Source organism: Hevea brasiliensis, chromosome 11, assembly GCF_030052815.1.
Source record: "Hevea brasiliensis isolate MT/VB/25A 57/8 chromosome 11, ASM3005281v1, whole genome shotgun sequence".
Taxonomy (NCBI): Eukaryota; Viridiplantae; Streptophyta; class Magnoliopsida; order Malpighiales; family Euphorbiaceae; genus Hevea; species Hevea brasiliensis.
Window position 1 is genome coordinate 12,372,802 of NC_079503.1, and position 8,027 is coordinate 12,380,828.

The window sequence follows — 8,027 nt, forward strand, 5'->3', positions numbered from 1 at the left end:
TGAAGACTAACTGATCCTCTCCGATTCTAAGAGTAAGCTTTTCACCTTTCACGTCAATCAAAGCACCAGCTGTAGCCAGGAAAGGCCTCCCCAAAATGATTGGCATATGAGAATCCTCTTCCATGTCCAAAATGACAAAGTCAACTGGGATGTAAAATTTTCCAACCTTCAGTGGTATATTTTCCAAGATCCCTTCTGGATATTTAATTGATCTGTCTGCCAACTGAAGAGAAATGTGGGTTGGCTTAAGATCTCCCATGTTAAGCTTCTCATAGATGGAGAGGGGCATAAGGCTTACACTAGCCCCTAAATCACATAAAGCTTTTATAGAACATGATTCCCCAATATGGCATGGAATTGAAAAACTCCCTGGATCCTTGAGCTTTGGAGGAAGTTTCCTTTGGAGGATAGCACTACATTCCTCAGTTAAGGCTACAGTCTCATAATCTTCAAGTCTTCTTTTGTTTGAGAGAATTTCTTTCAAAAACTTGGCATAAGAAGGCATTTGGGAAAGAGCATCGATAAAGGGCACATTTATATATAGCTTCTTCAAAACCTCTAAGAACTTCCCAAATTGCTTATCAAGCTTGGCTTTTTGAAATCTCTGTGGAAAGGGAAGCTGTGGCTTGTAAGGCTCTGGAGGTATATATTTCTCTTCTTTCTCTCTAACCTCCTCTTTACCTTTTCTTGCACTCCCTTTTTCACTCTTTTGTTTTTCATCTCCCTCAAAATCTTCCTCATTTTCTCTCTTTTCAACTTTTTCACTCTTCTTAGTATGCACTATTTTACCACTCCTCAGTGTGATGGCATGACATTGCTCCCTTGGATTTTCTGTTTGACTAGGAAGTTTCCCCATAGAATTGGTACTTGATGAGCATGCTTGTTGTGCAATCTGATTTTCCAAAGATCCTATTGTGTGTTTGCATTTGTTCCAGCCTTGCTTTCATCTCTCTCAACTCTTCATCACGCTTAATTTGATTAGCAAGAATTTGTTGTAATAAAGCCTCTGTGGTGGAACTTTGTTCTTTCTGTCTTGGTAAAGGTGCGATTTGCATTCTTTTCTTTGAAAACTAGGTGGTGGTTGCCTAGGTTGTTGGTATTGATGCTCTTGTTGTTGTTATGGAAAGTTATGAGTTGAATCTTGAATTTGCTTATTCTCCCATGAAAAATTGGGATGATTCCTCCAAGCATATGAAGGATAATCTACTCCACAGCTCATTGTTCCTTCTGCATAAGTAACTTGTTGAGAACTTCCAGAGCATGATGATGAACTGACTAGCATACTTAAATCCTCCATTTTCTTAGCAAGGACATTAGTGAGTGCATCAAATTTGGCATTGATCATGTTGAATGGATCAAGCTCATACATTCCAAAAACTTGCCTTTTTGAGTTGGAGTTGACCCTCTTGGACTACTCCATAGATGACTGTTTCTTTGCTATTTTCTCTAATAACTCATAAGCTTCATCTTCATGCTTAATGATGAATTCCTCCGCTTGAGCATCAATGATTCCTCTGATAGCAGGAGTGACGTTTGTGTAAAAATTCTGGTTTATCATCCATTTGGGAATGGCATGATGTGGACATTGTCTCTCCAACTCCTTCCATCTCATCCATGACTCATAAAGAGTCTCATCTTCTCTTGGTCTAAAAGCAATCATTTGATTCCTCAACTCTTGAGTTTTTCCAGGTGGAAAGTATTGGGCAAGAAATGCATCAGTGAGCTGCTCCCAATTTGTAATTGAGTTGTGAGGTAAAGAATCAAGCCAATCCAATGCTCTATCTTTCAAAGAGAATGGAAACAATTTTAGCCTTGCTGCATCATCGATACTCCAGTTGTTTTTGCATGTCACAAATCATAGCAAACTTCTTGAGATGTGTGTGTGGATTTTCGAAGGATGACCCCAAATTGAGAATTCGAATCATTTGAAGGACTACAAAATCCATCTTGTAACTATTTGCATCAATCCTTGGTCTTGCTATGCTCTCTCTCAAGTCATCAAAACGTGGAAAAGTATGATCCATCATACTTCCCCTAGGCACGTTAGCATTAACAACTTCTTCACCATGGGCTGCATTTTCATTATTTTGATCATTTCCAGCATTACCAACACCAATTCTAATTCTTTCATCAGCCATGTCTGCTTCTAATTCAGTTTCTATCAAGGCTTCTTTTCTTTTTCTGGTTTCTTTCTTGTTGGCCTTACAAAATTTCTCAATTTGGGGTTGAATAATAAGGATGTATCACTTGTGCTTCTAGCTCTTCTCATAAAAGATTAAGAGTACCTGAAAAAGAACAAACAAACACAAAATGAAAAGATAACAGAGATAAAACTAAAAAACAACTAAAATAATCAAGAATTCAATCTTAAGCAAACAACTCCCCGGCAACGGCGCCAAAAACTTGATGCGTCCCAACCGCAAGTGCACGGGTCGTACAAGTAGTATAGAAAAATATCGATCTCACGAGGAGTCGTGTTAATGATTGAATTTTTGATATAAAAGTTGACTAAATCGAAGTATTTAAAGTAGTAAATTAATGGGTAATGGGATATGCAATTTAAATGTGCAAAATTAATATTCTATTCAACAATGTATTAATTAAACTAAAATTGCATCAAATTGAAGTAAGCAAGTTCAAATATGACAATATTCAAAATGGCAAGTAATTAAATTCGATTAGAAATTAACAATGATAAAAAGGCGATTCCGGAGTTCGGGATTTCATATTCAAGCTATTTTGGGATTTTCCCTAGCTAGCCCAATCCATGAAATTTATGGGTTTAAAGGAGATTAATTCTAAAATCCTTTGAAAACTCTTTCGAGTGAGACAAAGAGTGCCTTAATTAACTTAATCCTACTTTCGTGGAGTTAAAATTAACCAAGACCCATTAGGTTCTTTAATCAATCTATTAAAACCCTCTTAACCCTTAGTCTATTTCTAGATCTAAATTAATTAAGTCCAATTTCTTGATTAACTATCACTTGGTTTTCTCCTTTCGGTGCTTCAACCAAGGATTAAGAACATAACTTAATGGGGCCCTTCATTAAGCATGTGAATAAGCACACAAGAAATGGATTAAACCTCATAAATTCATTAAATTGGGACTAACCCAGTTCAAATCCACAAAAATAACTAAAATATTACATCCCTTACTCCAGAATCAAAAGTAAACTACTCACTATCCATAATGATTACAAGATATGATGAGTTTAAATGGAAATAAAGCTTTAATCTAAGCTACGAAGTAAGAAATTAAACACTAGAAATGTAGAAAAATGTAAAGGAAGGAAGAAATCTGCAAATCTTGGTTAAAAATGGTGTGGAAGGTGAAAATGACTCCTCAAATTCTGCCTCTCTTCTCCTCTTCTTCTTTTCTCCTTGCCTCCCTTCTAAAATGAGAAAATGGGACTATTTATAGCATTTTTCTGACATGGAGCCCTAAAATGGTATGTTCTAGGAGGAATTATTTGAGGGAATCTCCGCCACTCATTAATGAACTCTTCATGGGATGCATAAGTGGATCGCATAAGTTATGCGATCCCTTATGCGCTTTCACTGGTTCGGGTCACTTATGTGAAGTCGCATGACTTGGTGCATAGGTTATGCACAATTTCGTGAATGTGCATAAGGAGGCGAGAATGTGCATAAGCTATGCATCTCCTTATGCACATTTAACTGGTTCTCGAACGATGATCTTTCTCCTTATGCAGATCTGCATAGCTTATGCGGCAAGTTATGCACAGTTTGGTCAATGCATATTTCAGCTTGAAAACTTGTTTTTGACATCTTTTTGCTGTAGAAGATACTCCTCAATGGCAAAATTCTCTTTAGTCCTTCAAAAACACCATTTTTCCTACAAAACAAAGTAAAAATTACAAATTAATCCAAAATCGACAATTATGAAAAACTAACTAATTAACTAATAAAATTAGCTAAAAATGACTAATAATCAAATAAAAATGGTTATGAAATTAAACCTAAATGATTATGCAAAATGTATGCATCAGTTACATGCATTGAATAACAAATCATTTTGATCTTCTACAGACTCTTCTTGAATGCAGCTTACATGTTCATAAAATGCGCCATTTCATTAAAAACCCTCTATCCATGTGAAGTGTACCGTTTCACTTAAAACCCATGACATGCATTTACTTGTCTCTTTGCACCGTTTTAGTTACTATCGGGAATTTAGTTGACTATAAGTTAAGAAATGGAATTGATTTGAGCTACTACACTATGTTGAAGCTAATTAAACTTGTTTTAATTTTTTTTTTTTGTTTTGTACGTTGTACAACATAGGAAGAATTATTTGTTTTTTTTTTACAAATAAAGAGTCAAACTCCAGTAGGAGTAATAATAAGAGTTTAGTTAATATTAGATCTGGTCAGCTATATGGGAGAGGTTTTAGGAGTTATATGTGCCACTTCCTCCTATTTTGTAGATCCACTTTGTTGAATTTTAATATAAAAATCGGTGTGCTATCTGTGTAAAAGATAGATCACCATAAAAAAGAGTTAAATTAATTGTGTTGCTCTCTTGTTGTTATCCTGTTTTCTTGTCTACATTTGGTATCAGAGCCAGGTTGATCAAGGCCTGAAACATGTCTCATCTTGAGATTGAGAGAGCAAGGAGAGAGCGAGAACAAAGAGAGAGAGAGCTGAAAGAAAGAGAGGATGCCGCCAGCGATGCTTCCAATAGAGAAAGCGTGTCGAGTCAGGAGAAGGAGGGCTCAGTTACGCTAAAATATCCCATGTTGACAAAGAGCAATTATGCAGCATGGGCTATTAAAATGGAAGTATTTATGATGGCTCAAGGTGTCTGGGAGCCAATCGAGTCTGAAGGTCCAGTTGATAATCGAAAGGACAAGATGGCATTGTCGGCCATCTATCAAGGTATAGGTGAGGATACCTTGCTTCAACTAGGGGCCAAGAAGACAGCTAAGGAGGCATGGAATATGCTCAAAATTATGAACCAAGGCGCAGAAAAGGTGAAAAAGGTTAGAACTCAAACCTTATGGAGAGAGTTCGAGGCACTGGGGATGAGTGATTCAGAGACAATAGATGAATTCTCTGGAAAACTCACCATTATTGTCAATAAATTAAGAAGTCTTGGTAACATAGTTGAAGATGAGAAGGTGATTAAGAAGCTGTTACGTTCTACTTCCTCAAAATTTCTGCAGATAGTTTCCGCTATAGAGGAATTTAGTGATCTGAAAACCAAATCGGTAGAGGAGGTAATTGGATCACTAAAAGCTCATGAAGAACGATTGCTTGGTTGTGGAGGCAATTCGGCTGAAACAGTTCTTCTTACTAGAGCTGAATGGAAGGCTAGAGAGGAGGGAAGCTCTTCCAAGAAAGCTCAAAATAACAATAGTGGAAGAGGAGGCAGAGGTCGAGGCCGAGGACGCGGCCGTGGTAGAGGAAGGATTAACGGTGATTTAAGAAGAAGTGGTGATGATGAGTCGAAGCCACAGAAGAAAAAAGACAAAAGCAAAATCAGGTGTTATAGTTGCGGCCAAATGGGACATTATGCTTCAGAATGTTCCACAAAAGAGAGAGATGAAAAGGCCAACTTAACACAACAACAAGAAGATGAGGGACCATCCTTGCTGCTGCTGGAAACATGTGTACCAGAACTGTTACCAGCAGAGGAGTCTGAAATTATCATGCTACAAGAAAATACAAGTGAAGCCGAAAAGAAAGAAAGCAATTGGTACTTGGATTCAGGTGCGAGTAGCCACATGTCAGGTGAAAAACACTGCTTTGTTGAATTAAATCTAACCATTACTGGTAAAGTGAGATTTGGTGATGGATCTATGGCTAACATATGTGGGCAAGGTTCAGTTTTATTTCAGTGCAAAAATACTGAACATTTGACACTGCAGAATGTTTATTACATCCCAAGGCTTAGAAGCAATATTATAAGCCTTGGACAGCTTGATGAAGCAGGTAGCACAATTGTTATTGGCGGTGGACACCTGAAGTTGTATGACTGGAGAAACAAGCTGGTGGTGGATGTTGAAAGAAGAACAAATCGGCTCTATATCGCAAAATTACAGCTTGCTAAGCCAATAAATTTAATGGCAAGGATGGATGACGAACCTTGGACGTGGCATGTTAGATACGGTCATCTTAACTTCAATTCATTAAGAAAACTCAGCAGATGGGGCATGGTGAAAGGATTGCCTAGCATTGATCAAGTTGACAAACTTTGCGATGGATGCCTTGTGGGGAAACAGCACAGAACCTCATTCCCGAAAAAATCAGAGTTTAGAGCAAATAAACCATTGGAGCTCGTCCATAGTGACTTGTGTGGTCCGATAACACCAACAACATGTGGAGGTAATAATTATTTCATGTTACTAGTTGATGATTTTTCCCGATTCATGTGGGTATATATGTTGAAAAGCAAGGATGAAGCTCTAAACAATTTTAAGAGATTCAAGGCAATCGTTGAATCTGAATATGACATGAGGTTAAGAGCAATCAGAACAGACCGCGGAGGAGAGTTTACCTCCACAGCATTCAGATTGTTTTGTGAAGAGCAGGGAGTCAAACAACTTCTTACAGCTCCATACTCACCCCAACAAAATGGTGTGGTGAAGCGGAGGAATCAAACAATTATAGAAATGGTAAGATGTATGTTAAAGAGCATGGAGGTCCCGTCGAGATTCTGGGCAGAAGCAGTAAAAACGGCGGTATACATCTTGAACAGAGCTCCTACGCAGAGTATTCCAGAATTGACTCCCTATCAGGCTTGGTTCGGTAAGATTCCTAATGTTCATCATTTTCGCGTGTTTGGATGTGTAGCACATGTAAAAGATGTAACTCCTAATCTTACTAAATTAGCTGATAGAAGTAATCAAGCAATAATGCTTGGTTATGAAAGTGGAACTAAAGCCTACAGGTTATTTGATCCAAGCCAGAACAAAATCATTGTGAGTCATGATGTAGTATTTGAGGAAGGAAGAAAATGGCAATGGAACAATGATCCAGTGGAGAGAATAAAGGAAGCCGAAGAATTTACTGTAAATTTCAACAAACAGGCAGTAAATCCTTCAGAAGCAGAAACTCCTTCAGAAGTAGCAACACCATCAACTCCAAGCTCGATCTCCTCACCTAGCACGCAGTCACAAAGCTCAAACTCAAGTTCCAGTTCGAGCCATCCTCAAAAATACAAATCTCTTCAAGAGATTTATGATAATACTCGAGAAATAGAAGAAGCCAGCCTATGTTTCTTTCTTTAGAGGAAACCACTTCTTTTGAAGAGGCCTCTAAGAATGAAAATTGGAGAAGCACAATGGAGCAGGAGATTGCCTCAATTCAGAAAAATGGTACATGGGTACTTACAGATCTGCCAAAGGGTCACAAGCCAATCGGTTTGAAATGGGTGTACAGGTTAAAAAAAGATCCAAATGGCAAGATTGTAAAGCACAAAGCCAGATTAGTGGCAAAGGGCTATGTGCAGAGACAAGGCATAGACTACAACGAGGTGTTTGCACCAGTTGCAAGACTTGAAACTATAAGGGTCTTATTGGCGATTGCGGCTCAAAAAGATTGGGAGGTTCATCATATGGACATTAAAACGGCGTTCCTGAATGGTGAATTGGAAGAGGATGTTTACGTCGCACAGCCAATTGGATATGAAGACAAGAAAAACCCATATAAAGTCTTGAAATTACATAAAGCTTTATATGGGTTAAGGCAAGCACCTAGAGCATGGAATTCGAAGCTTGATGGGTATTTAAAGGCACTTGATTTTGAACAGTATCCGCATGAACATGCTCTTTACAAAAGAAAAGTTGAAGAAAAAATTATGATTGTTGGTGTCTATGTAGATGATCTCATTTTCACAGGTGAAAATCGAAATGTCATCAACAAATTTAAGTTAGAGATGCAGCAGAAGTTTGACATGACCGATCTCGGATTATTGAGTTTTTATCTCGGCATTGAGGTTAAACAGACTGCAACCTCAATTTCTGTTTGTCAAACAGGTTATGCCAAGAAGATTTTGGAGAAAAT

General features: G+C 37.9%; 1 non-coding gene across 1 annotated transcript; it reads left to right on the plus strand.

Moving 5' to 3' along the window:
- Nucleotides 1-1,568: 1,568 nt before the first annotated feature.
- LOC131170902 (small nucleolar RNA R71) lies at nucleotides 1,569-1,676 on the plus strand. The gene has a single exon (XR_009141666.1). It is a non-coding gene; the product is annotated as a small nucleolar RNA R71 (small nucleolar RNA).
- Nucleotides 1,677-8,027: the final 6,351 nt, after the last annotated feature.